We start from the raw sequence: 14,057 nt of genomic DNA, 5'->3' as shown, positions 1-14,057 counted from the left end.
TCTTGAACCCCCGACCTCAGGTGATCTGCCTGCCTTGGCCTCCCAAAATGTTGGGATTGCAGGCGTGAGCCACTGGGCCCGGCCATGTTTATGATTCTTTTTTTTTTTCTTTTGAGACGGAGTCTTGCTCTTGTCCCCCAGACTGGAGTGTGATGGCGCGATCTTGGCTCACTGCAACCTCTGCCTCTGGGTTCAAGCAATTCTCCTGCCTTAGCCTTCCGAGTAGCTGGGATTACAGGCACCTGCCACCACGCCTGGCTAATTTTTTGTGTTTTTTTAGTAGAGACAGGGTTTCACTATGTTGGCTAGGCTGGTCTCGAACTCCTGACCTCAGGTGATCTGCCCGCCTCGGCCTCCCAAAATGTTGGGATTACAGGCGTAAGCCACCATGCCCAGCCATGTGTATGATTCCTAACAACTAAAGACAAATTGTGAAATCAGAAGCAGATTTGTTTATAATGCTAGTATTCCAGAACCAGATAATATTTGTGTTGTTGTTGTTAGGTTTGGCCATATTTAGCATATATCTTATTGCTTTCTAAGTTCTAGGATACAGCTCATTATACATTTAGCTTCTTTCACATTGTGCATACATTGTTTGTAAAGATAGACTTGTGTACAAGTATATGTCTGTATCTTCAGAGTGGTCTTAAGAGAGAGGTTGCCAGGCCATGTGTTTGGACTTCACACATTTTTTTCAAAGATTTTATGTTAATGCTTTCGGCCCCAGGCTTACCGTTCTGGCTTATCTATTTCACCTACCTGGCCACTGTAGACATTAATTGCGTAATCTGTTGTTTTCATCTCTTCCTCATACACTTTTTTTTCCTTCCAACTTGGTTGTTGTAGAAATATTCAAACATATACAAAAGTAGCAAGAATAATGTAATGAACCCCCATTTACCTACTACCCAGCCTCAATAATGATTAGTACATCTCTGTCCCCTTTTTAATTGGACTATTTTAAAGTAAATCTCAGATATACTATAATTTCATCTGTAAGTACATTGGTACGTATTTCCTTTTTTTCCTTCTCATTTTCTCCTTTGAACTTCAATATGTATTTCTAAAGATAAGGACTCTTTAAAAAAAAAAGCCATTATTACAACCTAAAAAAAGAACAGTATTTTTTTATGTCACCAAATATCCAGTCATTGTTTGAATTTTCTTGATAATTAATGTTGATAATTTTCTAAAAAATGTTTTCTTCTCTTGGGTTTTCTTCAATCAGAGACCAAAAAATGCCTTGTTTTTTTCTTTTAAGACAGGATTATTGAGGCATAATTTATAAACAGTAAAATTCACTCTTTTCAGACTTACAAGTATACGAATTTTGTATACTGTATATGAATTTTGACAAACATATATAGTCATGTAACCAACACCACCACTGTAATCAAGATATAGAATATTTCCATCACTCCAAAAAGTTTTCTTGTGCCTCTTTGTAGTCAGCTCTCCTCAATCCCAGGCCCTGACAACCATTGATTTGATTCTGCCCCTATATGTTTGCCTTTTTCATATTACCATGTGAATGGAATCCTATAGTGTGACCTTTTGTGTCTGGCATCTTTAATTTAGCACAGGAATTGGCAAACTGTGGCCTGTGGGGCCATCTCAAGTCTGCTGCCTGTTTTTTTGTTTTAGAGACAGGGTCTCACTCTATCTCCTGGGCTGGAGTGCTGTGGCGCAGTTATAGCTCACTGCAGCCTTGACCTGGGCTTAGGTGATCCTCCCAGCTCAGCCTCCCAAGTAGCTGGGACCACAGTCATGTGCCACCATGCCCAGCTAATTTTTTGTATTTTTAGTTGAGATGGGGTTTCGACATGTTGCCCAGGCTGGTCTTGAACTCTTGAGCTCAAGCAATCCTCTCGCCTTGACCTCCCAAAGTGCTAGGATTACAAGCGACAGATTACAAGCATGAGCCACTGCACCCAGACTGCTGCCTGTTTATATAATTTATTATTATTATTATTATTATTAGTTTTGAGACAGAGTCTTGCTGTGTTGCCCAGGCTGGAGTGCAGTGATATGATCGTGACTCACTGCAGCCTCCAGCATCAATCCTCTGGGCTCAAGTGATCCTCATCCTTCACCCTACTGAGTAGCTGGGACTACAGGCATGAGCCACCATGCCCGACTAATTTTTGTTACATTTTTTGTAGAGACAAGGTCTCACTATGTTGCCTAGGCTTGTCTCGAATTCCTGAACTCAGGTGATCTTCCTGCATCGTCCTCCCAAAGTGTGCGGATTACAGGCGTGAGCCACTGTGCCTGGCTGAATACTTAAAAGTTTTACTGGGGCTGAGCACAGTGGCTCACGCCTGTAATTCCAGCACTTTGGGAGGCCGAGTTGGGCAGATCACTTGAGGCTAGGAGTGTGAGACCAGCCTGGCCAACATGGTAAAACCTCATCTCTTCAAAAAATACAAAAAAATTAGCCGGGTGTGGTGGTGCACGACTATAGTCCCAGCTACTTGGGAGGCTGAGACCTGAGAATTGCTTGAACCCAGGAGGTGGAGGTTGTAGTGAGCCAAGATCATGCCACTGCACTCCAGCCTGGGTGACAGAGTGAGACTCAGATAGATAGATAGATAGATAGATAAGATACATAGATGATAGATTGGATAGATTAGATCAGATAGATGATAGATTAGATAGGTAGATGGACGGATGGATGATAGATTAGATAGATTAGATAAATGATCAATTAGATAGATAAGATTAGATAGATAGATAGACAGTTTTATTGGAGCACAGCCACACTCATATTTACATGTTGTCTATGGCTGCTTTCACATTACAGTGGCAGAGTTGAATACTTGTGAAAGAAACCATATGGTGCACAAATGTTGCCCTATACAGAAAAAATGTGCCTATTTATGTTTTAATATGCTTTTGAGATCTGTCTTGTTGCATGTATTAGTTTATTCCTTCGTTTTTTAAAAACACTTTGAATAACTAGAGTTTATTCCTTTTTATTGCTGAGTAGTATTCCATGATATAGATGTGTCACATTTTAAAAGACCTGTAACCGGCCGGGTACTGTGGCTCACACCTGTAATCCCAACACTTTGGGAAGCCAAGGTGAGCAGATTGCCTGAGCTCAGGAGTTCAAGACCAGACTGGGCAACATGATGAAACCCCATCCCTACTAAAAATATAAAAAATAGTTGGGCGTGGTGATGTGTGCATGTGGTCCCAGCTACTCAGGAGGCTGAAGTGGGAGAATCAATTGTGTTTTCTTCTAGGAGTTTATAGTTTAAGGTTTTATATTTAGGTTTATGATCCATTTCAAGTTGATTTTTTAATATGTTGCAGGTTATGAGTTAAGGTTCATTTTTTAATGTATGGATGACCAGTTGTTCCAGCACCATTTGTTGAAAAGGCTTTATGTTATCCATTGAATTATTTTGGTATATTTGTCAAAAATCAGTTGACCACGAGTCATACACCTGAAAAGGATGAATTATGTGATATACAAAATATACCTCAGTGAAGTTACTTTTTCTTAACTTAACTGACTATATGTGTGGTTCTATTAGTATTTGTAGAATTTCTTTTCTGTTTTGTTGATCTATATGTCTCTCCTTTCTCCAGTACAGTAATAATCCTAATTATTGTATCTTATAGTTATTCTTGAAATCAGTGTGAGTCCTCCATCTTTTTTTCTTTTTCAGAATTGTTTTGGGTGTTCTGAGTCCTTTGTTTATCCATATAAATTTTATTACTTTTGTTTATTTATTTACTTACTTATGTTTTTGAGATGGAGTCTTACTCTGTCGCCCAGGCTGGAGTGCAGTGTCGCAGTCTTGGCTCACTGCAACCTCTGCCTCCCAGATTCAAGCCATTCTCCTGCCTCAGCCTCCCAAGTAGCTGGGATTACAGGCGCCTGCCACTGCGCCTGGCTAATTTTTGTAGTTTTAGTAGAGACGGGGTTTCACCATCTCGACTAGACTGGTCTTGAACTCCTGACCTCGTGATCCATCCACCTCGGCCTCCCAAAGTGCTGGGATTACAGGCGTGAGCCACCATGCCTGGCCTATTTATTTATTTAATTTACTTATTTATTTATTTTTGAGACAGAGTCTCGCTCTGTTGCCTAGGCTGGAGTGCAGTGGTGCAATATTGGCTCACTGCAACCTCTGCCTCCTGGGTTCAAGTGATTCTCCTGTCTCAACTTCCCGAGTAGCTGGGATTACAGGTGCACACCAGCACACCTGGCTAATTTTTTGTGTTTTTAGTAGAGACGGGATTTCACCATGTTGCCCAGGCTGGTCTCGAACTTCTGTATTTATTTATTTTTTTGAGATGGAGTCTCACTCCGTCACCCAGGTTGGATGGAGTGCAGTGGCACGATCTCGGGTCACTGCAACCTCCATCTCCTGGATTCAAGCAATTCTTTCCTGCCTCAGCTTCCTGAGTAGCTGGGATTACAGGCATATGCCACCACACCTGGCCGATTTTTGTAATTTTCGTAGAGACAAGGTTTCACTATGTTGGTCAGGCTGATCTCAAACTCCTGACCTCAAGTGATCTGCCTTCCTCAGCCTTCCAGAGTATTGGGATTACAGGCGTGAGCCACTGTGCCTGGCCTATCCATATAAATTTTAGAATCAGCTTGATTTCTTCAAAAAGAGTCTGCGGGATTTTTATTGTGATTGCATTGAATATACAGGCTGTGCCTGATTTAGGACTTTTTGACTTTATGATGAGTTTATCAGGGTATTAAATGGATTTTGGGCCAGGCACAGTGGCCTGTTACCCCAGCACTTTGGGAGGCCGAGGCAAGCGGATCACTTGAGGTCAAGAGTTTGAGACCAGCCTGGCCAACATTGTGAAACCCCGTCTCTACTAAAAATACAAAAATTAGCCAGGTGCGGTGGCATGCGCCTGTAATCCCAGCTATTTGGGAGGCTGAGGCAGGAGAATCCCTTGAACCCAGGAGGCGGAGGTTGCAGTGAGCCGAGATCACACTGCTGGCACTCCAGCCTGGGTGACAGAGCAAAACTCTGTCTCAAAAAAAAAAATGCATTTTGACTTTATCTGGCTGTAACCCGTTGTAAGTTGAGGAGCATCTGTATAGATAAAATTGGGGACAGTTGATATCTTGACAACATGGAGTCTTTTGAATCATGAAGATGTTACATTTCTTGTTTTTGGTTTTATTGAGACAGGGTCCCACTTGGTTACCCGGGTTGGAGTGCAGTGACACAATCACAGTTTACTGCATCGTCAACCTACCTAGCTCAGTTGATCTCCCACCTCGGCCTCCTGAGTAGCAGGGACTACAGGTGCGCACCACCACGCCCTGCTAATTTTTTTTTTTTTTTTTTTTTTTGTGGAGACAGGGTTTTGCCATATTGCCCAGGCTAGTCTTGAACTCCTGGGCTCAAGCCATCTCCTGCCTCAGTCTCCCAAAGTTCTGAGGTTACAGGCATGAGCCACTGTACCTGACCAAAAATGTTATATTTCTTCATTGATTTAAGTCTTTAATATCTCTCATCCAAATTTTGTAGTTTACAGCATATAGGTCTGACACATAGTTTGTTAGATTTACACCATGAAATATTTGTTTTTTGGATGATACTGTAAAAGATGCTTCTACAAATTTCAAATTTCCTATTGTTCATTTCTAGTAGATAGAAATAAAATTGGCTTTCTTTTTCTTTTTCTTTTGCTTTGTTTTTTGAGACGGAGTCTTGCTCTGTTGCCCATCGTGCCAGTGCAGTGGCGCGATCTTGGCTCACCACAACCTCTGCCTCCTGAGTTCAAGTGATTCTGCTGCCTCAGCTTCCCGAGTAGCTGAGACTACAGGTGCACGCAACAATGCCCAGCTAATTTTTTTATTTTTAGTAGAGACGGGGTTTCACTATGTTGGCCAAGCTGGTCTCGAACTCCTGACTCGTGATCTGCCTGCCTCAGTCTCCCAAAGTGCTGGGATTACAGGCATGAGCCACCATGCCTGGCCTCTTTTTTTTTTTTTTCTTGGATACAGAGTCTCACTCCATCACCCAGGCTGGAGTACAGTGGCGCAATCTTAGCTCACTGCAACCCCCACCACCCATGTCCCACCACCAACTGGGCTCAAGCGATTCTCCAGCCTCAGCCTCCCAAGTAGCTGGGACCACAGGTGTGGGCCACCACACCCAGCTAATTTTTGTATTTTTTATAGAGACGGGGTTTCACTGTATTGCCCAGGCTGGTCTCAAACTCCTGAGCTCAAAGTAATCCGCCCGCCTCGGCCTCCCAAAGTGCTAGGATTACAGGTGTGAACTACTGCACCTGGCCTAAAATTTTTTTTTTTTTTAACATTGCCCTTGATTGCCCTTGTACCCTATGTGTGACTTTGCTAAACTCACATATTTTAGCAACTTTTAGCAGATCCTTGTCTATGTAGATCGTCATGTCTTTTGGAAATAAAAGACAATTTTATTAGCAATGGCTGGGACCTTCAGTTCAGTGTTGAGTCGGAAAGGTGAGAGTAGACATTATTTCCTTTTTCCATATCTTGGAAGCATTCAGCTTGCAGGTTTTTCAGAGATACCTTTTGTAAGATTGAGGATTGCTTGAGGACATTTCTTTCTATTCCTGGGTTTGTTGAGAGTTTATATTATGAGTGGAGGTTGAATTTTGTGAGATGCTCTTTTCCTACATGTATCAAGATGATCATACGGTTTTTCTCTTTTGGTTTGTTGATAGCATGAATTGCATTGATTTTTTTGAATGTTGAACCAACTTTACTTGCTGGATTTAATTTGCTAATATTTTGTTGAGTATTTTTGTGATTGTGTTCAGGGAGGATAATTATCTGTAGTTTTCTTGTAATGACTGTTTAATCAGGGTAATGTTGGCTTCATAAAATAGCATTGAGAAGCATTGCCTCCTCTTTTCTTCTGTTTTTTGGTAGATTTTATAATAGTTTTATTTTAACTGGTAGAATTCACCAGTGAAGCCATCTTTGCTTAGAGTTTTCTTTGCTGGGCAGTTTTTTAACTATAAATTTAATTTCTTTAATAGAGTACTCTTAAAATTATCTACTTCTTCGAGTAAGCTTTGTTAGTTTTGTCTTTTAAGAAATCTGCCCATTTCATCCAGGTTATCAACTGTATTGGCATAAAGTTGTTTCTAGTATTCCCCTATTGTTGTCCTTTTAATGTCTGTAGAATCTGTAGTTCTTTCATTTCTGATCTTGGCAACTTGTGCCTCTTTTTTTTTTTGGCTGTCCAGTCTGGCTGTTGATCTTTTCAAAGAAACATTTGGATTCATAGGGTTTTTTTTGTTGGTTATTTTTCTGATTTCATTTTCATTGATTTCTGCTTTTATGTTTATTTTTTCCTTCCTTATGCTTGCTTTAGGTTTAATTTGCTCTTTTTTTTCTTATTTCTTTATTTTACTTTTTGAGACAGAGTCTCAATCTCTTGCCTGGGCTGGAGTGCAGTGGTGCAATCTTGGCTTACTGCAACCTCCGCCTCCCGGATTCAAGCAGTTCTCATGCCTCCGCCTCCCCAGTAGCTGGGATTACAGGTGTGCATCACTATGCCCAACTAATTTTTGTATTTTTAGTAGAGATGGGGTTTCGCCATGTTAGCCAGGCCAGTCTTGAATTCCTGGCCTTAAGAGATCTACCTACCTTGGCCTTCCAAAGTGCTGAGATTACAGGAATGAGGCACCATGCCCAGCCTGCAAATTTTTTTTTAATGTAGGCATTTAAAGCTATAAATTTCTCTCTAAGCATCCCTTCCCTTCCCTTTTTTTTAACATCTTTTTTTTTTTTTTTTCTTTCTGAGACGAAGTCTCACTCTGTTGCCTAGGCTGGAGTGCAGTGCCGTGATCTCAGCTCACTTTAACCTCCACCTCCCGAGTTCAAGTGAGTCTCCTGCCTCAGCCTCCCAAGTAGCTGGGATTAAAGGCACGTGCCACCATGCCTGGCTAATGTTTGTATTTTTAGTAAACATGGGGTTTTGCCATGTTGGCCAGGCTGGTCTAGAACTCCTGACCTCAGGTGATCTGCCCACCTCGGCCTCCCAAAGTGCTGAGATTACAGGTGTGAGCCACCATGCCTGGCCTTTTTACATCCCTTTTAAACTTTTTATCTTTCATTTCATTCTACTTTGTTTTATTTTCTTCCTTTTTTAAATTCTACTTTCTGAAATATATTGATACTAATTAGTGGTTTTTAGAAGTTAGTATTTAATTAGGATGGATTATGGGGATTCCAGTAATCTGGATCGATATGCACTGTCTTCCATGCAACTGCAAATAACTTCCTTCAGTTGTGTTTTGTGTATGGGAGGGGGTTGAAGGATAAGGGGGTGGCATGGGGATGGCTATCTTTACTATTTTCAAAATAGTTTTGTTTCTAGTTTGAAATTATTTTTTAAATGTTAACTGTGTTGCTGAGACAATTCAGTGGGGAAAGAATAGTCTTTTCAACAAGTGGTCCTCAGACAATTAGATATTAGCATGCAAAATATTGAAGTTTGATGTCTACCTCAGGTTTGACCTCTGCCTCACACCATATACAAAATTAATTCAAAATAGATCAAAGACCTAAGTTTACTTGCTAAAACTAGAAAACTCTTAGAAGAAAACTAAGCATAAAATGTATTGACTGTGGATTAGGCATAATCTTAGATACAAAAATAAAAGCATAAGTAACAGGAGAAAAAAGTAAATAAAAAGCAAACTTCTGTGCTACAAATTATACTATCAAGAAAGTAAATACACAACCCACAGAATGGGAGAAAATTTTTGCAAACATGTATCTGAGAATGGATTTGTATCTAGAATATAAAGAACTCTTACAACTAAACAAAAAAGACAAATAACAGTTAAAAATGGGCAAAAGATATGAATAGATTTCTCTCCAGAGAAAATATATAAATGGCCAATCACATGTGAAAAGATGCTCAACATCATTAGTCATCAGGGGAATGCAAATCAAAAGAAAAATGGGATGGTATAATACTTCATACTCACTAGCGTGGCTGTGGTCCAAAAGTCACATAATAAGAATTGTAGGCGAGAATGTAGAGAAATTGGAACCCTCATACACTGCTGGTAGGAATGTAAAAATGATGCAGCCACTTGGGAACTTTGGCAGTTCCTCAAAAGATTAAACGTAGAGTTACTATATGATCCAGCAGTTCTACTCTTAGGTGTATACCCAAGATAAATGGAAACATATGTCCACACAAAATTTGTACACAAATGTTCATAGGTGCATTATTCATCATAGCCTAAAATGGAAGTTACTAAAATGTCCATCAACTGATGATTGGATAAATAAAAGGTGGTATAGCCATACATTGGAATATTATTTGGCAATAAAAAGTAGTAAAGTATTGGTACTTGTTACATCATGGATGAACCTTGAAAACATTATGCCATGTGAAAGAAGCCAGTCACAAAAGAGCATATAGTGAAATACCCAGAATAGGAACACTTAGAGAAACAGAGAGTGAATCAGTGGCTTCCCTAGGGCTGGGAATGAGGTAGAGGGAATGACTGCTAAGGTTCAGGGTTTCTTTTTGGGGTGATGAAACTGTTCTGAAAGTTCCACAACTTTGTGAATACACTAAAAACTGGCTATGCACAGCAGCTCATGCCTGTAATCCCAGCATTGGGAGGCTGAGGTGGAAGGATCTCTTGAGCCCAGATTGCAGTGAGCTGTGATTGCACTACCACACTGCAGCCTGGGTGATAGAGGGAAACTCTGTCTCTAAAAAAAACCTATATATATATATATATATATATATATATATATATATATGTCCCAAACCATTTGGTTATACACTTAAAATGGGTGAATTGTATGTGAACTATATCTCAATAGAGTTGTCATATTTCTTAGAATGTTACATGTGGTATTTATCATTAAGAGGTAGTTTAGAGCTCTGGAGTTGAAACGGGATAGTTCCCTTGACCCCTTCGAGGGGCTTGTGAAGGGGTTGGCTTGCTTACTCAGCCCACAGCTCTCAGCCCTTCATGGGACAGGCAGCACACAGGTCAGCAGATACAGGGGCCGGGACGAGTGCTTCTGGGCACCAGCAGGAATAGAACTCTGTGCGGCCCTGTGGCAGCATCTAGGGGGGTACCTGTGACCTCCAGGGCCCCAGAGGGCATGTGTTAACAGTGCGCCCTTTTAGCTTTCCCTTCCACAAATAGCTTAAGTGTTTAACAGCTCAGTGAAGGGTCAGGGTGACAGCCTTTTGCACCCACCCTCTTGGTACCCAAGTTCTTGTCTGGCATCCAGGAAGAATCAGGCTGCACGAACGAATTGAAGGGTGGTGAATGTGGAGGATTTTTTTGAGTGGTGGAGATGGCTCTCAGTGGGGTGGGGAGCTGGAAAGGGGATGGACTGGAAAGGTGGTCTTCCCCTGGAGTTCAGCTGTCCCCGGCCAAACTCTTCCCTGAAGTACCCCCGTCAAGCCATCCCTCTGAAGTCAAGCTACTTTTCTCTGACATCCAGCTGTTTCTTCTCTTCTCTCGTTCTCTGCCACTCTGCCAGTCTGCTTGTCTGCCTGGGATTTTTATGGGTACAGGATGGGGGGCAGGGCAGGCCAAAAAGCAACATTGGAGCAGAAAAACAGGAATCCATGTCCTCACTTTGGGCCGCAGGTCCAGGCTTGAGGGTGGGCCTTCACCAGGGACCTTGCCCTTTTCTGCCTAGTATTTCCCTGCCTCCTTTCTGTATCAGAGTCAGAACATTTGAGATCAAATTCTGGATGTATTACACTCTGACTTCTAAGTGTCAGTTTATTTGTAAAGTGGGTATGATAACGTCAGGGTGATTGTGAGGATCAAAGGAGATAGTGGATGTATAGCAGTTAGCAAATGATCTGGTACCTAATAAATACTTAGCAAATGTTTGTTGTTGTTGTTATTAGAATTCCAGCTGTTGTTCACAAAATTAAAATTCTGACTATAACACAGCCATTTGAAATGGATCATCCTCAGAAAAGTACCTTCTAAAATAGAATTTTTTCTGATATTTGTGGTAAATTTTTCTCTATATTTTTATAACAGATTCATGTGGCAAATTATTACTATTATTTTTCAGTTCAGGGGTACAAGTGCAGGTTTGTTACCTAGGTAAACTTGTGTCATGGGGATTTGTTGTACAGATTATTTCATCACCCAGATATTTAGCCTAGCACCCACCTGATCCTCCCTCCTCCCACCCTCTATGCTCCGAAAGGCCCAAGTGTGTGTTGTTCCCCTCTTTATGTCCATATGTTCTCATCATGTAGCTCCCATTTATTATCATCATCATCATCATCATCCTGTGGTCAAAGAATCAAAACATATCAAGCCCCTCTCAACCCCAGCCATTTACCTCCGTCTTCCAAAAACAGGAAAGGAGCATACATAACTCTCTTATTTTATTCAAATCCACCTTAACATATAGATGGTTACATCTACATTTGAAAAACAGTATTGTCCATTATAACTAAACTATACTATTACTATTTCTGTTCTTCATTTTTGGAAAGGTATTCTAAAATTAATTGGCTCAGGCCAGGTACGGTGGTCCATGCCTATAATCCCAGCACTTTGGGATGCCTAGGTGGGCAGATCATTTAACATGGTGAAACCCTGTCTCTACAAAAAATGCAAAAATTAGTTGTGTATGGTGGCAGGCACCTGTAATCCTAGCTACTCAGGAGGCTGCGGCATGAGAATCGCTTGAACCTGGGAGGAGGAGGCTGCAGTGAGCCGAGATCACACCACTGCACTCCAGCCTAGGCAACAGAGCTGAGAGCAGACTCCATTCCCCCCAACCCCAACAACAACAACAACAACTAGAATAAAATTAATTGGCTTAAAATATAGTAAGTTTTCGGCCAGGTGTGGTGTCTCATGCCTGTAATCCCAGCATTGTGGGAGGCCAAGGCGGACAGATCGCTTGAGCCCAGGGGTTTGAGACGAGCCTGGGCAACATGATGAAACCCTGTCTCTACTAAAAATAGAAAAATTGGCCAGGTGTGGTGGCATGTGCCCGTAGTCTCAGCTATTGGTGAGGCTGAGGTGGGAGGATCGCTTGAGCCCAGGAGGCTGAGGCCGTGGTGAGCCATGATCACACCACTGTACTCCAGCCTGGTTGACAGAGTGAGACCCTGTCCCCCACAAAATATATGTGTGTGTGTATATATATATATATAGAGAGAGAGAGAGAGAGAGAAAGTTTTCTTGCAGGTTTTTGTACAGAGAAATGAAGAAATGAATGGCAAATTTAGTTTTAACTATATAATACTCAGCTTTGCCTGTGTTTGAACTTTATAAAAATGGAATTATGCTGTATACCTTCTTCTATGATTTCTTTCTTTCTTTTTTTTTTTTTTTGAGACAGGAGTCTCGCTCTGTCGCCCAGGGTGGAGTGCAGTGGCGTGATCTTGGCTCACTGCAAGCTCTGCCTCCTGGGTTCACACTATTCTCCTGCCTCAGCCTCCTGAGTAGCTGGGACTCTAGGCGCCCGCCACCATGCCTGGCTAATTTTTTGTGTTTTTAGTAGAGACTAGGTTTCACCGTGTTAGCCAGGATGGTCTTGATCCGCTGACCTCGTGATCCACCTGCCTTGGCCTCCCAAAGTGCTGGGATTACAGGCATGAGCCGCCGCGCCTGGCCTTCTTTTTTTTTTTTTCTTTTTTGAGATGGGGTTTTACTCTCAGGCTGGAGCGCAGTGGTATGATCACAACTCCCTGCAGCCTCAACCTCCCTGGCTCAAGTGATCCCTCTGCCTCAGCCTTCCAAGTTGCTGGGAGTACAGGCATATGCCACTACACCCAGCTATTTTTTAAAATTTTTTGTAGAGGTGAGGTCTCCTTAGGTTGCCCAGGCTGGAACTCTTAGGCTCAAGTAGTCAATTTGCCTCTGCCTCCCCAAGTGCTGGGATTACAGGCATGAACCCTATACCTGGCTGACTTGTTTAGTTTAGCAACACTTTTTCAGATACATCTGTGTTGATGAGTTCAACTATAGGTTATTCATTTTCACTGCTGCATAGTATTCTGTTGTATTGTTTTTAACACAATTCATTGTTCTGCTCATGAGCTTTTGGGTAGTTTCTGGATTTTTAATGTAAAGAATAATGTAACTATAAATACTATACATGTCATTAGCATATATAAGTAATGGAATTTTTCTTTTGTTTTGTTTTGTTTTGAGATGGAGTCTCGCTCTGTCGCCCTGGCTGGAGTGCGATGGCACGGTCTTGGCTCACTGCAAGTTCCACCTCCTGGGTTCACGCCATTCTCCTGCCTCAGCCTCCCGAGTAGCTGGGACTACAGGTGCCCGCCACCACGCCTGGCTAATTTTTTTTTGTATTTTTGGTAGAGATGGGGTTTCACTGTGCTAGCCAGGATGGTCTCGATCTCCTGACCTTGTGATCCGCCCACCTCAGCCTCTCAAAGTGCTGGGATTACAGGTGTGAGCCACTGTGCCCGGCCCTAAGTAATGGAATTGTTGATATGTGATAGAGAAATTTTAATGTGCCTTGCTTCTTAAAATTCAAAGGACTATATAAAATCTGAACATTCTCTCTATACCTGCCAAAGAAACCCCTAAACAATTATGCTTAGAAGTATCACAACAGTATTTGTATTGTATTTAAAGTATATACTTTTTTGTTTTTGTTTTTTTGTTTTTGAGACAAAGTCTTGCTCTGTTGCCCAGGCCTCCCAAAGTGCTGGGATTACAGGTGTGAGCCACTGTGCCCAGCCTATCCATTGATTTTTAAATATATATTTTAAATTGGGGCGTTTGTTTTTTGTTTTGTTTTGTTTTTAGACAGTTTCTTGCTATCACCCATGTTGGAGTTCAGTGGCTCAGTAATAGCTCACTGCAGCCTCAAACTCCAGAGCTCAGTGATCCTCCTGCCTCAGCCTCCCAAAAAGCTGAGACTATAGGTGTATGCCATCACCCTCAGCTAACCTTTTGTTTTTTTTGTAGAGTCCAGGGTCTTACCATGTTGCCCAGCTGGTATCAAACTCCTAGCCTTTGTTTGTTGGAAACAAACTCCAAGCGATCCTCCTGCCTCAGCCTCCCAACGTGCT

General features: G+C 41.7%; 1 protein-coding gene across 1 annotated transcript in view; it reads left to right on the top strand.

Moving 5' to 3' along the window:
* Positions 1–14,057, top strand: part of VCPIP1 (valosin containing protein interacting protein 1) — a 40,832-nt gene that overhangs the window by 16,276 nt on the left and 10,499 nt on the right. The gene's annotated exons all lie outside the window — the stretch shown is intronic.

Source organism: Pongo abelii, chromosome 7, assembly GCF_028885655.2.
Source record: "Pongo abelii isolate AG06213 chromosome 7, NHGRI_mPonAbe1-v2.0_pri, whole genome shotgun sequence".
NCBI lineage: Eukaryota > Metazoa > Chordata > Mammalia > Primates > Hominidae > Pongo > Pongo abelii.
Note: the sequence above shows the minus strand (reverse complement) of the source record. Positions and strands in the feature narration are given on the sequence as shown.